The 20,311-nt window shown below is 44.4% G+C and overlaps 1 protein-coding gene across 1 annotated transcript in view; it reads right to left on the reverse strand.

Moving 5' to 3' along the window:
* Positions 1-1,637: 1,637 nt before the first annotated feature.
* Positions 1,638-20,311, reverse strand: part of MMRN2 (multimerin 2) — a 61,840-nt gene continuing 43,166 nt past the window's right edge. The window contains exon 7 of the mRNA XM_073596735.1: positions 1,638-5,098. The gene's annotated coding sequence lies outside the window, so the exon portion shown is untranslated. The remainder of the gene's footprint in view (positions 5,099-20,311) is intronic.

Below are 20,311 nucleotides of genomic sequence, written 5' to 3' on the forward strand. Positions count from 1 at the left end.
CACTTTAAATTGATGTGTGGTCCTCTGGCCCCGCTATATGTACATAACTTGTTTGTATATTTCTTTAGGCATACTCTCCGCCAGGTCCCTCTTATTGTCCCCTGCAGCCATTTACTGTGATCTCTGTTTTTGAGGCCTTGCTCCGGAGGCATGTAGCATCCATCCCTGGTGAATTACAGGTATTTTACCACCTTTGGACAGCCTGGTTGGGGCCTCTTTGGCACCCTGTGGTGTGGGTGGGCTCTAAGGGGCTACTTTGGGTATTGGGGGGATAGTCTGCCCTGACAGCTCGCAAACATATGGAGAGAGAGATATATATATATATATATATATATATATATATATATATATATATATATATATATATATATATATATATTTATATATATATTATTTTGTACTTTAATGTATCAATTGTTCTAAAAACATTCATTGATCGTTATATCTCTCTTCATAGAAAACTCTGTAGCGCCTTAGGTATCAAACAACTGTCCTTGAAGAAGCCAATACTGGCGAAACATGTCGGGCATCTGAATACCTACTCACTGAACTGGCCGTCACAATCATCAGGCCAAGTGATGTGAAATATTTTTTGCTACAGAATTGATTTTAGAATTCTCCGCACACCTTGTCTATGTGATTGTTATGTCTAATTTTATTGAATTTTGTCAAATAAATATAATTTTTTATTCTCAAGTATTATATCTTGTTTCTCTTGGCACCGCCATAATCCCTATACTTCTTCCCCCTCTAATCTGATTCTCATACAGGGCCTGGTATGTACTGGGGTGAGGAACCCACGTCTATTTTTTTCATAGATTTTTCATCTATATTACTGGGAGGCAGCAATACGTTACAGCCGCAAGCAAGTTTACATGATTTTTTTTTTCCTTAGAAATGTAATTTTGCTGTGGCACTATTCTACACATCACACAGATGCGCCACTTTACAGGGATCCCCCAGGCACGATATTTAAAGGAATATTTCATTTTTATTGTTTCACTTCAAGCATTATTAAAATCGTAAAATATTGTAAAACATTTATATGATGTTAACTGTTGTTACATAACACTGCACACACATTATGTGTTACATTTGTGTTGCAGACAAAGATAAACTCTAGCAATAATTGCATGTAATATCCGGCAGGCTGGTTGTACCCAAGTTGATAGATCGACTTTGGCACATTCAGTCTGGCCAGACATGGTTCAAATCTCGGATGGTTCAGATTTGAACCATCTATGGCCGGCTTTAGTTGCCCCCCCCTGACATTGGCTTCAATACCTAATGAATCCCTGGACCCGGAACAATATCAGGAAAGTCAGTGTAATATCAGATATTAACATGGAGTCTGCTATAGCAGCATAGAAGTGACAGTGACAACAGATGGCTGTAGTGTGAAATAAGTCTTTTTTTAACAGGCCGAACAAAACTGCCAGTATGCCAATACTAAATTGATTACATTCTATTGGAACATAAGCATCAAATAACCACTAATGATTTAGGGACTAGATGAAAGGATGGATCTAATAGAAGCACATATTTATGTGATCTCTACCACCCACACCACAAAATTAATACAAGGTTATGCATTTAAGCGTGTGTTATAAAACTGAATGATCATTAAACGTCCCACAATGGATCCAAATGTTTTCATTTATTAAGTGCTGCCAGAGCACAAAGTTTATTTTTTACATATTGGAAAAGGTTACAGAACACCTTTCTTTCATAAAAGCTAAAACAACACCTACACATTTGTGCATCCCTATCTACATATGTTTTATATACTTTTATCATTAAAAAAAAAGTTACAAAATAAGAATAGAAAAAAAACAACCATATATAGAACAGTAGTATATATGTAAAAAATCTGTGCTTTTTGCTATCTACATACATACATACAATAAATAAGACAAATTAGATGACATGACAGTTGTAAAAGTATAAAGAGGACAATATCAATGTTTCTATTTCAGTAGTATAAATTATTTTAGGCTGTACATTTCATATGATGATCTGTACTCAGAAAACTGCTATGTGTAAGATAGAACAGGTATATGGGGGGAGACTACAATCTTGAAAGGATGAGAAATGCTGGCATTTTTGTAACTGCTACTAATACATATAGTGGCTTATTAAAAGGGCAGTGCAAAATCGAATAGTAGGCAACGATCTTCGCTGATCTGACTACAGTATGCTTATTTCTCATTGGTTGTTGTGTATTATGGTACAATAAACATTATTTTGCCTTAATATATAATCCCACTGGCATAATAGCCATCTAATTTCTGTTAGCAGATTACTGGTAATAGTAGAAAACATTTTAGGACTAATTTTAGGCCAATTAATAGAGGACATTGCTAAAACTAGTGCATTTTTTATTTTTCCGTTTTTATCTAAACTCCTATACCTAACAGATAAAAATCCAAATTGCATCATAGGGCTCATTCACACGGGTGTGTAAAATCATTGTATTTAGATGCGCACAGCGTATACTTTGGTACACATCTAAATTCAGCCCTAGGAATCAATGGGGCTATACACAAAACTGCTTCTACAAAAGAAAATATGTCACATTTAGTGGCATACAGTAAAACGGACTGGACTCCAGCTTCCCGATCACCTAATCACTGTCATAGCCACCGATGGCTATCGCAGTGATCAGTCACTGTGCAGCCCACGCATGTGTTGTTTTTTTTTCCTCCTCTGAATAGAGAGAAATATGTACTGTATCTCTCTCTCCTTGCCAGAGGAGAAAGATGTAAACAAACAAAAGTGTGTGTGTAAAAAAAAAAATAAACTAATATAAATTTAAAAATTGTAAGGGAAAAATGGCTAGATCAAGTCAGAGTCAGGATTAGTGTTAGGGTCAAGGTCGGGGTCAAAGCTCAGGATCAGTATATTTTGGGTAGGATATTTTTTTTTTTTTAAAGTATTTTTTAAATTAGTATCAGTGTCAGTATCAATGTGTTTAAGGTAGGATAAAAAAAAGAAAGCAAAATGTGCACTATTGTTTCTGGGCCTTCTATGGGTACAAACAACAAATAACATACACATATGTGGTATTACTACGATCATCAGGAGCAGGAGAATTATTTCTGGATTGTTGTTTGGTGGTAAGTTATGATAATAGCAAGAAATTTACAGATAGTGTTTTTTTTTTTTTTTTTTTTACTCCATTTGAGTCAGCCTGCTCAGCGGGGAATCTATGTGCTGAACCCCACTGAGGAAGTGGATGGCTGGTCCGTGTCCACTCTGCTTATGCATAGCAGACACAGACCGCTCTACTTTATAGGTGGTCAGATTAAAGTAAACAAGACCACCTGTCCATTTACACCCGACTGCCATCCGATCTGATAGACAGATTGGGAATGGATCCCCATCCATCAGTTTTTAGTGGACAGGGTCGGATCGGATGTCGGCAGGTGTCAACGGACGCATGTCTATTGACACTCGTTGCTGCATAGAGGAGACTGGAGGGCCCCCCTGAAAGACTGACAGGTGGACCCGATCGGACCACCCTTGTGAAAGGGCCTTAACACATATCATAGTTGCCAAATTGTGCTCAGGCCTTAGGATTTGTTTTACCCTCCATCAGGAAGGGGTTAAAATACTTGTCTTCCATCCCCTAATGTTGCACCCTCTCTCCTACCGGGTGTAGTGTGGAAGTTATAGTTTGCCTCAGCTGCCCGCAGCCATTGAGGAGAAGAGGGAATGCATAACCCCACCACCTCATTTCACACTGTTTTTTAGTGGCAGTTCAGCACAACTCACATTTTCAATGCTGTGTGACGTCCTTCACGCTATGCGCCATCACATTATGGGCGCAACATGAAGGAGATACCAGCGCGGGAGGAGGAGAGTAAAATGCACTTGTATATAGGCTCCTCTACTGTACTGAAATTGCTGCAGCATGTTCGATAGAGTACGAGTTATTTTTTGGCTCAAGGACATCCAGCATCATTTACCCTTTTCTTCCCCATCCTTACTGTTCCTAGCCCACCCCTCTCATTAATCGTATTTCAGTCTTTTAATCATGGAGGCTCAGCATCATATGGAGACAGTCTGCCTGGAAATGTCTACTTCTTCAGACTGACATCCACCTATCCAAGACATATATTTGTAATTATATATAATTGTATAACTCCTCCTAGGAGCCAGCCCACAGGGCTCCTGAGAGATGTACTGAGACAGGGTGCTGTGCTGTTTTCAGAAAGTAGAGCACCCTGCATTGTATAGAGAAGCACAGAGACCTGCTGATGGCGCTAGCTCTAAAAAAAAAAGAAAAAAAAAGGGATATGATGAAAACTGAAAGGTTTTATTTTAAAATGTCATCATATTGATGAGGGGGTAAAGGAAGACAAATATAAGCAGCTTAAATCCATCTTTAAAGCAAAACAAAATAGTGACTGATAGATTAATATCAATGTGGTCCACATGTTAGTGGTCTTTGGTGTTCGTTAGGGAGTTATATTAAAGTAAAAAAGGACAAAACTTGACTCTGGTGGAATGTCGTTAGTGGTAAGCCAAAATCTAACATTTGTGAGTTATATATAAAAAATATCAGTTTTAACATTCAGTGGTTTTTAAAGAATAGCGTCCTTAGTGTTCATGAAATGGCAGATTCAGCTCTCCTCTTCTCAGATGCTACACTTTTTAAAATGTAGCTAATAAAATTTGTTCACAGCTATAATAAAAAAAATGTTGTGCTCCAAAAACCAGGCAAAAAAAAAACAAAACAACATTCCTTATGTGTTTTTCTTGATGAAGCTCTAATAATATAACTGAAACCAGCGTTTCTAATTTTTTTCAGTGGAACTGTTGCAGTAAATTGTTGCACAAGGCCTTCTGCTTGCTGAGTGCTGCCAATGCAAAAATGAAGTGTTTGATATTGTCCAACATACAGAAATCCCAGGGTATCACCAGCACCAAAACCAGGGCTGATTGCAATGAAGAGTAGTCTCCCACTGTAAGGTGCTGTGAAATGGCCATCTTCTTTGGGGAAATGGTTTCCATGGTTTTACATTATACATAATGTTATCATTGTGGATTTCCTTGTGCTCCCTTCTAAAGCTAGAATTGAGTGCATATTGAGACTCTAAAGAAAAAAAAGAAACATGTTAAAAAAAAAAAAGAAAATTAAATGTCATTCCCAGATCACTGATTATTCCCCCACACAGCTAGTGCACACCTAACATCTGATGAAATGATGGAACTGACTTTGGAGGGTAATTATTTACTACAGCTAACATGATTATCAGCTCCCTTCTCATACTTTGAAAGATGAATAATATCAGTAGAATACAACATTGCAATGTTACAAAAGCCATATTGTTTTCCTGAAATTTAATTTGCAAGGATAATAATCCCTTTTCTTTCTTTTTTTCCCCTTCTGCATTTGGTAAGGAAACATCTCTTTTCCATTTTCTCTTCAGTGCAAGTTCTTTTTTTTTTTTTTTTTTTTTACTACCTGGTAGGTTGGTTGGTAGAATAAGACAAAATGGGCAGAGAGGTATGTGTATATTTAGGCCTCATGCACATAGGCATAAAAAAAACCTGCTTTTACAGGTGTACAGCATATTTCTCCCCTTGTTTTTCAGGACAGCACCTGGAGAGAGCGCAGCTCCACCCACTTTTCCCAGGAAACACTGCAGTCAGGTTTTTCTTTAAAGACCGGACACTTCCACCATGGCCTCAGTTGTAGTGTTTCCTCCACCATGGTGGAAGCGCTGCAGGGAACCAGGGGTGTGCTGCGCTGTCTCCAGGTGGAGAGAGTTGGGGGCATACCGGTATGTTGATGTTCTGTTTGTTTCACAGGCCAGCCCAGCTTCCTCCCTTGACGTGCGGGGGTTGCTCCGGCGTCCTCCCCTCTTCATATCCGGCGAGGGTTAGGCTGCTGGGGGTCCCCGCTCCTTCAGACCAGCGGCTAGCTAGGGAGGAGCGGCGTCTCCTCTTCATCCCCATAGCTCAGCCTTCCGGGTTCCGGTGGGAAGGAGAGGGGAGGGCAGGTCTCCGACGGCTGACGTAATTTCCGGCCCTCGCAGTGGTGAGCGGACCGGGAAACTTTAAAAACAAGCACCAAAGCCATTGCAAATCCTGCAGCATGGAGGAGGAACAATCGGTGGTGGCAGGAGCAGGAGCCACACAGGTCAGCCAGGCCCAGGTAAGCGGGGACAGCGGTCTCTGTAACTTACCCTAAGGGCATGTGTTTGTTCCCTCTTTGTTGTTAGAATTTTAAAAGAGCCTGCAACACTCTTCCTGTGTATTGAAGCAGGAAGTAAGTGTGTTTAAATATTGTGAAGTGAATCTGTGGGGGGGATTTACTGGCTGAGTGAAGTAGAGGGGTTAAAGTGTTAGCTCCTCCATTTTTTCAGCATGCTGTTTTGTTTGTAGGAGTTAAAATACAGTTTATCTGCTTATGTATTTCAGAAGGCAAAAGAAAAGACCAAACATTCTTCTGTTTCTGTTGAAAGAAAATGCCCATCTTGTAAAAATGTGCTTAAAGAGTCTTGGGCAAAAGTGTTATGCAAAGAATGTATTACAGACTTCGTAAAAGAGGAAACCACTCCTAATGCATCTGTGGTTCAGCAAGATTTACTGAGCTCTTTTAGAAAGGATTTGGCTGATACTTTTGAGTCATTTAAGTCTTACCTTGACAAATGTCCAGCTGCAGGTAGCAGCTCAGTGCCTCGTTCCCAGTCCTCTGTTTCTGCATACAGAGGGGACAGTGACTCGGAGGAGGAAAAACGTAGCGTGGCTACGGAATCTGAAGAAGCAGCAGAGGAAGAGAAAGAATCTTCTTCTTCTTCTCGATATAAATTGTCTCTAGAGGAGGTGGATGATCTGCTAAAAACCATCCACACTACTCTAAATATTACAGAGGACAAAGCCCTGCTGTCATTACATGACAAAATGTTTCAAGGCATGGGTGAAGTGAAACACAGGGTGTTTCCGGTGCACAAGTTTCTGTCAGAAACAATTAAAAGAGAATGGAAGGACCCAGAGAGGGCCCCCTTCTTTTCTAGATCCCTCAAACGCAGGTTTCCCTTTGAGGAAGATAGCACACAGGTCTGGAACAAAAAGCCTAGACTAGATGCGGCCTTCTCTCAAGTGTCGAGAAACACCGACTTGGCGTTTGAGGACATGGGTATCCTCAAGGATCCCATGGATAAAAGGGCTGACTCCCTGCTGAAGAAAGCTTGGGACTCTACCCTGGCAAATCTAAAGCCAGCTATGGCCTGAACAGTAGTGGCCAGAAACCTAGAGCATTAGCTGGAACATCTAAAGTCTCATATCGAGGCAGGTACCCCTCGTAAGGATCTTTTGGAGACATTACCAGTGCTACTGAAAGCAGTTGGATATATAGCAGATGCTTCAGCTGAATCAGTTAGGATGTCAGCCAGATCCTCTGCTCTAATTAATTCAACGCGTAGAGCCCTATGGGTCAAGACTTGGACCGGGGATACAGCCTCAAAGACCAAGTTGTGTGGTCTACCCTTTGAAAGGGATTTGGTTTTTGGCCCAGGTCTAGAAGCCATACTGGAGAGAATGGCTGACAAGAAGAAGGCCTTCCCCATTAAGAAAAAGGTGATCCCTCAGGGCAGTAAAAATTTTCGTCCTTTTCGGAAAACCTCAGATACAAAGGAGACAGGCTATAAGAGACCTTGGAGGTCTCAGAGAGGCAGGGGCAAGTCAGGAGTGCTATTTCGCCCCCCTACCCCAAATACAAAGAGCCAGTGACTGTCCTCCGACTGTGGGAGCAAGGTTACGGACCTTCTTCCCACAGTGGCAGAGGATAACAGACAGTCCGTTTATCCTCAAGACTATATTGGAGGGTTACGGACTGGAGTTCGCCCAACCCCCTCCGGTTCGGTTTTATATAACTCAGGCTCCCAGAGACACAGAAAAGCTTACAGCAATGTCGGCAATTCTACAGGAACTAATGCAACAAAGGGTGATAATAAATGTTCCCCCCAAAGAAGTGGAACAGGGGTGCTATTCGCACATCTTTCTGGTAAAGAAACCTTCAGGCAAGTTCAGACTAATCCTGAACCTGAAGATTCTCAACAGAGCGGTCAGGTACAAGAAGTTCAAAATGGATACGATTTTTTCGGTAAAGGGTCTTCTGACCCCAAACTGCTTTATGGTATCCATAGACCTGAGAGATGCATATCTCCATGTGCCTATAGCCCCAGCATCACAAAAGCACCTCAGATTTGCAATCAGGATGGAAGGGTCTATCATATATCTTCAATTCAGAGCTCTTCCTTTCGGACTGTCATCCTCTCCCAGGATATTCACGAAGATTCTGGCAGAGGCCTTTGCCCCTCTCAGAATAGAGGGAATCTTGATTGTCCCATATCTAGACGATCTTCTATTATATGCCAAAAGAAGGCACATATTAGAGAAGGATCTACTAAGGACAAAGAGTCATCTGGAGAGCCTGGGTTAGTTAATAAACGCGGAAAAATCGAACATGATTCCAGCACAGACAATAACGTTTCTAGGTTACACTATCGATTCCATACAGGAGAGAATCTTCCTTCCCGAGGAAAAGATAGTAAAACTTCAGCATGCTGTAAAAAAGACCCAGACAAACCTGCCGATTTCTATCAGGGCAGCGATGTCCGTTTTGGGGCTCCTTACTGCATCAATACCAGCAGTACAGTGGGCACGTTTACATGCAAGGGATCTTCAACAGACAATTTTGAAAAATTGGTCCTATGGAGAGTCCCTAGAAAAGACGATAATAATATCCCCCCGAGTTCAGAGGAAGCTCTGGTGGTGGAGGAGTCACTCCAATCTTGACAGGGGCCTGCTCTGGTGTTTTCCCCAGGAGAGGAGATTAACAACGGATGCGAGTTCCTGGGGTTGGGGTGCCCACCTGGAAGGACAGATGGCTCAGGGGAATTGGACGAACAGGGAGGCCAGGAGATCCTCCAATTGGAGGTAACTGAGGGCTATTCTCTTAGGACTATGGGCTTTCGAGAAAATAGTCCAGGGTCACCATGTTCAAGTGCTATCGGACAATGCCACAGCAGTGGCATATGTTACAAGGCAGGATGGCACGAGAAGCAAGGTCTTGTTAGCCTTGTCCGTTAAGATGCTATCTTGGGCAGAAAACAACTTAAAGTCCCTAACAGCGGTACACTTAAAAGGGGAGTTGAATCTAGTAGCCGACTTTCTAAGCAGAGAAAGGATACTAGAGGCAGAGTGGAGTCTAAGCAAGGAGGTATTCCAAAAATTAACAGAAAAATGGGGAGCTCCTCAGATAGACCTGTTCGCATCCCACAAGAGTTCAAAGGTGAAGGCCTATTACTCGCTAAACAGGCAAGATCAGGCAAAAGGATTGGATGCGCTGGCACAACCATGGAACTTCCACTTGTGCTATGCCTTTCCCCCTTTCAAATGATCCCTTTGGTTTTAAAAAAGCAACAACGAGAGACCACAAGTATGATTCTAGTGGCTCCTTTTTGGCCCAAGAGGCCCTGGTTTGCAACCATACAGAGGATGGCAGTGGAACCACATTGGTTTCTTCCATTTCGAAAAGATCTATTAACCCAGGGACCCCTCCAGCATCCAAATATCGACCAGCTCAAGCTGACGGGGTGGTTACTGAAGAGCAGCTTCTAAAAAGAAGGGGCTTCTCAGATAAGCTGGTGTCAACCTTGTTAAGTAGCCGAAAGAAGGTTACCAGGGGAATTTATTTTAAGACATGGAAGCGGTTTAATTCCTGGTGCTTGACTAAAAGATGTTCACCACAGGAATTACCCTCAATATTAGAGTTTCTCAATGAGGGTATGGAGATGGGACTGGCAGCCAGTACTCTGAAAGTCCAGGTAGCTGCCTTGTCGGTGTTTCTTGAGAGAAAGTTATCTCAAGAGCCATTTATAGTTAGATTCTTCAAAGCATTGGCCAGGCTTAGGCCAGTACCTTTCAAATCTTTTCCTAAATGGGATTTATCACTGGTGCTACAAGGGTTGATTAAAACACCTTTTGAGCCCCCAAAGGAAGCGACTTTAAAAATATGGACGCTCAAGCTAGTTCTTTTGGTAGCAATTACCTCAGCCAGAAGAATAAGCGAGCTGCAAGCTCTATCTATAATAGAACCTTTTTGCTTTATATTTCCAGACCGGGTGGTGCTGAAAACTGTTTAGTAGGAAGTGGATGGAAGGCGCGTGATCAGACGCTTACATCAAGAAATGTATGGTTTATTTATGTAAAAGAATACAGACATATAGTCATATAACTATAAAATCGTACAAATACTACATAATATTATAAAAAAAGGAAAAACAGGTAACAAAATAAGTACTAGGAAGTTAAAATTGGGGTGTGCCCATATTGAGGCAGGTACTTAAGAAAGGCTGACGCGTTTCGAGGAAAACCTCTTCATCAGAGCCAGGAGAACTGGAGCACAGTCTGTATGGGCCGGTAGGCCGACATGTGTACATGGGGAGAGGTGGTGTGGCTAGTAGGAGGATGTGTCCTGTGATGGACAATTGATTATTCCAAGTTCCATTCCCAGGTGTTCTATGGATGAAATTCGAATGTAAATAGATTGTATTTTCTTTTTGCGGTGCTGTTAGGCTGTCAGATGTGCCTGTCTCAGGAGAAGTGTGTAGACACAGCTGCAAACTGTAGAGATCCTTTGGAGTGGAGAGCCGTGTGATCCTGGCAGCAGAAGGGGGGGAGGAGGAGGAGGGAGGAGGTGTCCTTGAGGCAGCTGATGCCTGGATAGAAAGCGTCTTGCTGCCTAGGGATAGGAAAGGTTTTTTTTTCCGAACCTTTCCTATCCCTAGGCAGCAAGACGCTTTCTATCCAGGGATCATCTGCCTCAAGGACACCTCCTCCCTCCTTCTCCCCCCCTTCTGCTGCCAGGCTCTCCACTCCAAAGGATCTCTACAGTTTGCAGCTGTGTCTACACGCTTCTCCTGAGACAGGCACATCTGACAGCCTAACAGCACCTCAAAAATAAAATAAAATCTATTTACATTCTAATTTCATCCATAGAACACCTGGGAATGGAACTTGGAATAATCAATTGTCCATCACAGGACAAATCCTCCTACTAGCCACACCACCTCTCCCCATGTACACATGTCGGCCTACCGGCCCATACAGACTGTGCTCCAGTTCTCCTGGCTCTGATGAAGAGGTTTTCCTCGAAACGCGTCAGCCTTTCTTAAATACCTGCCTCAATATGGGCACACCCCAATTTTAACTTCCTAGTACTTATTTTGTTCCCTTTTTTTCCTTTTTTTATAATATTATGTAGTATTTGTATGATTTTATAGTTATATGACTATAGGTCTGTATTCTTTTACATAAATAAACCATACATTTCTTGATGTAAGCGTCTGATCACGTGCCTTCCATCCACTTCCTACTAAACAGTCCTTTCCAGACAACCCCTGGTCAGCTAAGGCAGCGGGACACGCTCCATCATCTCCCCCAGTCCTACCTCTGACTACAATACTACCTTTGTTTTACAGCAAACGATCTCACAAGCGCAGGAGTATTTTTCACCATATCTTGTTCATACTAGTGCTGAAAACTGACCCGGGTTTCTTACCAAAAGTCGCAACCTTTTTTCATAGGGCACAAGAGATAGTTTTACCTACTTTTTGTCCTACACCATCCAACTCTAAAGAGGAGGCTTTTCATACTCTGGATGTGAGAAGATGTTTACTGCATTATTTAGAGATCACGAGAGAGTTTAGGAAGACAAATTCTCTTTTTATTCTTTTTTCTGGACCGCGGAAGGGTCATTGTGCTTCCAAAAGCACTATAGGCAGATGGCTAAGAATGGCGATCAGTGAAGCCTATAAAGCTTCAGGGGCTGATCCTCCCACAGGGGTAATAGCCCATTCAACAAGGGCAATAGCAACGTCCTGGGTGGAAAGAGCAGGGGCATCTCCAGGTCGGATCTGTAAAGCGGCCACGTGGACAAGCTTCTCCACCTTCACCCGCCACTGGACTTGCTATCAGCAGCGGAACAATCGTTTGGCAGGAAGGTCCTGCAGGCGGTGGTCCCACCCTAGAGTAAGTACTCTTTTATCATCTCCAGGTGCTGTCCTGAAAGACGAGGGGAGAAAAACCCTAGTTAGACTTACCGGTAACGGTATTTCTACGAGTCTTTCAGGACAGCACCGATGACCCGCCCTAATGGTTTTGTAACATGTGGTGTTATTGCTATGTTCTGCTTATCTAATTTCAGCATGGCTGGAGGTACTCTGTGAACAACTGAGGCCATGGTGGAAGTGTCCGTTCTTTAAAGAAAAAACTGACTGCAGTGTTTCCTGGGAAAAGTGGGTGGAACTGCGCTCTCTCCAGGTGCTGTCCTGAAAGACTCGTAGAAATACCGTTACCGGTAAGTCTAACTAGGGTTTTTTTCTGTGTCTGACTCCATGGCAGCATATGTATGGGTTAACCCCGCCTCCATTCCTCCCCTATAGGACCCCACTCCCATAAATCTTTTCTCTGAGCCAGAGGCCGCGTTCTTTTTTGTCCTCCTAAGGCCCGGTTTGGTTATTCGATCTGAAGTTTTTCCTCTCCGTGATCAAGACCGGCCAACGGAAACCACTGGCGACACTCCAATAAGCCTTAGCTACTACCCTGTTTCCCCTAAAATAAGACCTAGCGTGATTGTCGGCGATGGCTGCAATATAAGCCCTACCTCCCAAATAAGCCCTAGCTAAAGTCTTTGTAGGTCTTATTTTCAGGGTAGGGCTTATTTTCGGGGAAACAGGGTAGGGCTTCTTTGGAGGGTAGGGCTTATATTGCAGCCATCACTGACAATCACGCTAGGTCTTATTTTAGGGGAAACAGGGTAGCGGGTATGGCGTGGACAAACGGAAGATGCTCTGGAACAGGTCACGATACTCTGATAAGCCTTAGCTGTTAGCGAGGTATGGAGTGGGCAAACAGAAGAGGTGCTGGAGGAGCTGAAGCCTGGCCATTGGCAGGCAAGCGGCGCAATGGCCAGATAGCCCAGCTGTTAGCAGGTGGCCCTATCTGTCCCAAGTATGGCGTGATCAGCCCACCTGGTTCAGTTTGAGCGTGGAAGCAGGATTGAATTGCAGATCTGTGTTGCCATGTGCGGTGATGTATACCTTCAGGGCCAGTTCACACCATAGAAACTCAGTCCGGATGCGTTCCAGATGCTTTTTTGCCTGCGCATTTTTTATGTGTTTCTGGTGCGTTTTTGATGCACTTTACAATGCATAGTTCAATGGTGTGAACTAAGCCATTGAAAACAATAGAGCCTACTTTCCATGCGTTTTTGATGCATAAAAAAATTAACGCACCGGACTGCATGTGGTGTGAACTGGCCCTAAATAAGAACATGTGTGTTCCAGTGCATTTTTGGTGCTTTCCAGTTCGTTTTACAGCGTTACAGTCCTGTGGAGGCAAAATGCAGCATGTTCTACTTTTTTTCTCTGGAACTGACCGCACTGGTGTGAACTACGCCATTGAAAACCATATAACCTACTTTCCATGCGTTTTTTTTGCCGAAAAAAACGCATGTGGTGTGAACTGTCCTAAAAAGGCACTGAACGCACCTAATCGTACACTTGAACACAAATGTCCTTATTTAAGGTTAGGAAAAAAAGAGGGGGAAAAACGCACTGGGACTGCATCAAAAACGCATCAAAAACGTGCATGCAGAAAAGCATCTGGAACAAATCCTGGCTGCGTTGCTATGGTGTGAACTGGCCCTCATATTACATATTCCATGGCAGCAGTTTGTGTGTTTCTGTTTGTTTCTTCTCTGGCTCTAGTGTCTTCCAGTCTATGGCAGCTGGAGCGCGTTTGCGTTCCAAGCCGCTACTTTCTCTTTCGGCGGGGCATCCCTGGGTTGCTCCTGCACAAGGGGATCAGCGCATGCAAGAGGTGGTGGCATCATTTCAGTGGAGAAATTCTGTCAGCGGTCAGTACTGTTGATATTGGGATTTCTCTGTGGGCAGCTTGCAGCAGTTTCCCTACATGCTGTGTGCAATGATCACAGGTATATGCTCTGCACTAAGGATTAGCTCTGGCATGTGTGCAGAGCCCACCAGGAAGTCGGCACTGCGCTGCTCCAATCACAGGCAGTGAGACATTGTCTCGATGCGCGGCTGCAGAGATCACTGCCTGTGATTAGCGCAAACACGCCGAAGCTCATCCTTACTCTGCACTAACACCCTTGTATGCTGCCTCTGTGTGTTTCTGCTATGATTTGATCACCTGTGCAGGTTGCCTGTCTGTGCAGTTCACACTGTGGATGTGTCACTGCCCCCCCCCCCCGGCCATCCCTTGTGCAGCAGGTTGCTGATTTGGGTACTCTTTTCGGTTTTTTAACCACTTCAATACCAGGCACTTTCGCCCCTTCCTGCCCAGGACAATTTTCAGCTTTCAGCATTGTTGTACTTTGAATGACAATTGCGCATTCATGCAACTCTGTACAGAAACACAATTTTTTACCATTTTCTTCCCACAAATAGAGCTTTCTTTTGGTGGTATTTGATCACCACTGGGGTTTTTAATTTTTGCTAAACAAACTAAAAGAGACCAACATTTTTAGTTTGTCATAAAATTTCGTTTTCTCCTTCACTGACGGGCACTGATGAGGCGGCACTGATGAGGCGGCACTGATGAGGAAGCACTGATATGTAGAATTGATGGGCACTGATAGGTGGCACTGATGGGCGGCACTGATGGGCACTGATGGGCGGCACTGATGGGCGGCACTGACAGGCGGCACTGATGCGCACTGACAGGCGGCACTGATGCGCACTGACAGGCGGCACTGATGCGCACTGACAGGCGGCACTGATGCGCACTGACAGGCGGCACTGATGGACACTAATAGATGGCACTGTTGGGCAGCAATGATGATGAGGTACTGGCAGGTGTTACTGTTTGGCTCTGATTGGCACTCTGGTGGGCTCTGGCACTGTGGTGGGCACTGAGAGACCTTGAGGGGCACTGACTGGCAGCTATTGAGCACTAATTGGCAGCTGATTGGCATATCTGATGGGGGCTGTGCTGATAATCAATGTGCTGATTATCAGCACAGAACCCCCCTCTGACAGGGAGAGCCGCCGATCAGCTCTCCCTGTCAGTGCGAACCGAGGAATGCCGTTTACCGGCACTTCCTGGTTCACGCGATGGTCTACTTTGATTGGTCACAGCTGATCACGTGGTAGGAAGCCTCTGTGAGGGGCTCCTTACCATGATTGGAGATGCGGCGTGTCAGACAGACATGCCGCACTCGCGATCACCGCGCTGCACACCCCCACGGGCGCACGCCAGCATGTTATCCTGCTGGACGTCATTTGACGCCCAGTCAGGATAACAGAATCACTTCCTGGCTGTGAATCTGCTATAGGCCGGGTGGGAAGTGGTTAACCATTTCCTTTCTATCCTATTTTTCTTTTTTTTCAGCCCTTCTAGGTCAGATTGACAATACACGGCACAAGATGATTAAGATCCCATTAGGTCACAACATTCCTCTTCCAGATGTATTTGGCATAGGTCACCGTCAAGGTCCAGCCTTCATTGTAGAAGCAAGAATCCCTTAAAGAGTGGAATACAAGCCACACACAAAGTTCAACAGCCATTGCTGTGTGTTCTCCCACTAGGATGACCAGGAAGAATGGAACTGTCCCAACCAAGCCATCCAACTATGAAGACCTCAGACAGTGAGGCAGAGGGAGAGGAGTCTCTTTATCCTTTGTAACGCCTTGTGGTTAATGCAATGATGGGTGCATTTACATGACTGGAACCTGTGGATTCTCCTGCAAAGCAAGAGGAAGTTTTTGTAAGCACCTTGGCTCTGTTTTCCTCTAGTGCAATTTGGCATGCGACTTTAGGCAGATAGGGTCACAAGACGAGTCTCAGCCCATTGATTTCAATGGCACCCTTTCCAATCCATGCGACTTAAAGTTGCAGCAACTCTGGAAAGGTTCCTGCACTACTTTGGTGGGACTTTTGTTGCAGTTTTGATCCAGAGACTGAAGTTGGTTCGGGGCTGCACTCAGTCATATCAAGGTCACACTCCAAAGTCGCACTCTAAAAAATGCGACATTTGGGTCGCAATAGTGCTGTAGCCTCAGAGAGAATGCTATTTTCCCATTCCAAACGGAACTAGGGAACATAATTTTGGATGAGTAGAGCAAGGTCGCGAGATATAACTCCCTTCTGAGCAAACACGTCGTTTTTTTCTTGGAAGATGCCGTGAATAGCCAGAAAGACGGCCTGGGCTCTTGTTGTCATGTTGAAAAGAATAAAAATGTGGATGGAGAATGTGGACGCAGTATTCAAGAGCGTTTTCAGAAACACTGTAGTTTATGAGCCGGAGCTGGTGTCGGTTTCCATAGTGAGGCTCTAATTGACATCGTCCTCATAGTGGTGCGGGTTATGCTCTCGTCAGTTATGGCAGATGAGTGCTATAGCTGAGGCCTGGGCTTGCTAATTCTGCCTCTAACTGGCGTAATATAGCATTCCCTTTGAGGGAGCTTTATCTTCTGCAAACTGGATAGCACAGCAACCCATGCCACAGTTGGCAAGTTGGGGTCCTGCCTCAGGACCAGCGCTTAATAGGCCCGGAAGACTACAGTCTAGAGAATACATTTCAGAGCATGCGAGGGCCACGCGTTTTTACAGACCAGGTCGGGATTTTAGGAAGATCTGGTCCATGTCACTGTGGGACCTACCCAGCCGGGGCTACGGGGTGATGGAGGAGATCCGCCGCCAGGGCAAGCTGTGTGACGTCACCCTCAAGACCATTGGAACATCCTGAATTATCCCACCCGGTGTGTCTCTTGGTTCCTGATTCTGAATACCATCCATTTATATGACCCGTAAGGGAAGGCTTACATGACCCTCTGTAATTAAAGGGTCCTGGTCGTCAGGTGAGAGGCTATTTCAGATATCGGTGAAGGGCACATCAATCACCTATACCAGCATGATATCACGTTCACTTGGTGGAATCTCTTAAGATTTTTTGGATTTTTCATGGACTTTTCTGGACTTTGATACATAGTTTTAAAAATAACGTTTTGTTTTAACATCTATTATAAGGTTATCTTATGTTGTATGGGTATCCTCTCATTTAACCGTTTATAGTATCCCTTGATGTTTATTTCATTTAGCGCTGCACCATCTTTTATATTTTGACTTAAGGGATTTGATTGATTGACCCTGGTGTCCAGCTGCTTATAGGCATACACGCGCAGATTTATATCTTACTCGGGATTTTAGGAAGAGCTGGTGTGCAAACCAGATTTCCCTTCAGAAGTATGCTAAAAGCTTGATCTTGGGTATCCAAGAAACTACTGAATTTGGGCCTTAGACTTTTGGGACATCAAAATGGTCTTTTAGGACATGAATGGTCCATCAGAAGTCCTCATCTCAGGCTCTTTTCAATGGATTTTTGGGCTGTGCACCTGGGACAATTTTCAGCAAAGGAGAATTTCAAGGTGGAAACATTGTCCCAGATTCGTAGGGGGTCCAGCCAGGTGACTGACTTGTTTCCAATAGACCCAAGATGCTTACTTTCATGTGGCCATTGTAGAAGACTTCTTCAAGTTCCTTCGGTTCGCTGTAGGTCAAGACCATCTCCAGCTCCAGCCATTTGGGATTTCAATATCACCCTGTGTATTTTCAGGGTCTTATTGGTTGTTATGATCCTTATCAAAACAAGGAGCATACGTCTGCATAGTTACATGGATGTCCTTCTCCTACTGTCCCCAAACAAAGAGCAGCTGCTGGAACCCAGAGCTCAGGTCTTTCAATGCTCCTCAAATTTGTATGGCAGCTGAATCTGGAAAAGAGTCAACTGGAGCCCACTCAGTCTCCTGCGTGCCTCGAGGCTTAGTTCAATATAATCAAGAGGACCCTTGCCTTAACTCTGGATCCCGAAGTTCTGGAACTAAATACTCCTGGCCCTGTCTTCTTCCCACCTGTGCGCCTTTCAGTGTCTAAAATGATTGGCACTATGGTGTCTAAGGTAAAGTAGAAGCTGGAGAAGGTGGCCCTTCCAGAAGGGGTTTCTCCAGCAGTGGGAGCCAGGAAGAATTAAGGTCATCTACATAACCTCAGTCATGAGAGCGAGTCCCCTGGTAGCTGCAATGGAGAAACTGGCTCATCTGCCATTCCATTGCCACATTCCTGGTTCACAATCACGTCCGATGCTCGCAATATGGAATGGGGGGTCTTGCTGCCTGTCGGGAATAGTTCAAGGCAGACGGGGTTGTCAATTTCTCAGATTGTGTTGAATATTCTGAAACTACGGGCAGCCTTCTGCACCCTCTTACAGGCCTTTCACCATATAACGAAGGGAGCATCAGTGCTCTTAGGTTAGTCAACACTACGGCAGTCTCTTACGTTAAAAGGGGACTCACAGCCTGTTCTCTATTACAGGAAGAGGAGCCGATTATGTCTTGGGCTCAGAAGAATCTAGCCTATATCTCAGCGGCTTATGTCCCCAGAGTCCAAAATATTCAAACAGACTTTCTTTCCAGAGTCCAATTGGACAACAACAAATGGTCTCTACATGTGGAGGGTTTCAGGCACAGATGCCCTGACGGGCCATTGGAAATGCAGTAGGACCTGTGCATTCCTTCCAGTCCTGGTCAACCTCGGGGTTCTACAAAGACTCCGAACAGAGGTTGTGGAGGTAGCGGTAGTGATGCCTTATTGGCCAGTTAGGCCATGGTTCCCCTTGCTAGCACAGTTCAGCTTCCGGAACCCAGTGCACATTCTCCTCAGGCCATACCTTCTGTCACTGGGTGCAATTCTACATCCATGTCCAGCACGATTGTGTCTGACGGCCTGGTTTTCCAGATTAGAGGGCCTCGGCTGCTCCACCAGATTCATCTCCGCCCTCTTGAATACTAGAAGAATGAATGCAAACAAAGTTTACGGGAGAATCTGGTCAAAGTTTATTAAAATACATGTCCACCGCTGACAGATCATGTAGTGATCTAGAAGTTCAAAATATGCTAGGTTTCCTCCGGTCGGATCTAGACCTGGCCCTATTGGTTAGCTCCCTCGGAGTTTAAGTGTCAGTTTTATCGGCTTTCACAGGTTTATCCCGGTCTAGGTTTCTTTTTCCTGTCCAACAATTTTTCAAGAAGGCAGCTAGGCTCAGACCTCAGAGTAAGTACAGGTTTTCCAAATGGAGTCTCCCTCTTGTTCTCAACTTCCCCTCGGGAATTGGAGCGGAGTGTTCTAGGGCTGTCTCCATTAAAGGCTTCTTTGTCAAGTTCACCTTTTCCTGGCTATCACGTCTGAATAAAAAGCCTCAGAGATGTATTCACTGGTCATGGAGAACTTTTCTTAATGTTCGAACGGTGATGTTACCTATGCTTGACTTGATTCCCAAGGGTGCCTGAGTCTTTCGTGGTAGCCAAGAAATTGGCCCTTTACATGTGGGAGAGGGCGCCCTGTGGCTTAATTGGTTTAAGAGCACTTCTAGTAACAGGGAGTTCTGAGTTGACTTCCTTCAGTTCGAGGAATCACTCAGATATTGCGAAGTTATAGTTACAAAACTTCCCTCATGCTTAAGAACGCCTGTTCATTCTTTTGCCTGAAAGGACAGAGGAACATGCCTCATCTAGGATGATTGTGGCACGGATTGCCAAGGCCATCCAGCAGGCTCAGAGAGCCAAGGGGTTGGCTCCTTTGGAGGTAGTGTCTGCTCACTCGACCAGTAGTGGGTCTACATCTTGGGCAGCCTCGCAGCATGTGGTTCCCATAGTAGTTTGTAGGGCGGCCTTATGGTCCTTGATCAATACTTTTATGGTTCATTATTGTGTAGAGTCTTCTTCCTTATCCTCTATTTATTTTGGCTTGTAGGTCCTGTCTGTTGACGGTACAAATTAAAGCCTTGGGATAGCATTGCCCGCCCAGGTGGTGTATGGCGAATTAGCTCCCATATATATGCTGCCATGGAGTCAGTCAGGAAAATGGAAATTTTCCTATCAAATACTTACCGTAATTTTCCTTTCCTGATGGACTCCATGGCAGCATGAGTTCCCCTCCAGTGTCTTGAGGAGGCTATGACTAAGCACCATATCTGGTGTGAAACGCGTCAGAAGCTGTGCAGTTAGCCTGTATTGCCCTGTGATGCTTTGATATCCATTTTTTAATAAAGGTGAACTTTTTTGGAGTGCAGCTATCCAGCGTTCTATTCCTTCCATTATCTCTGTGCCAAACAGCCAGCACCCTGCCTGATTGCGGAGACAGCTGTTCTCATGAGAGGTGATTACTTTGGAGCTGTGCACTCCCATGTCTTGAGGAGGCTAGTTACGGTACGTGGCCT

Source organism: Aquarana catesbeiana, linkage group LG08 (assembly GCF_042186555.1).
Source record: "Aquarana catesbeiana isolate 2022-GZ linkage group LG08, ASM4218655v1, whole genome shotgun sequence".
Classification (NCBI taxonomy): domain Eukaryota; kingdom Metazoa; phylum Chordata; class Amphibia; order Anura; family Ranidae; genus Aquarana; species Aquarana catesbeiana.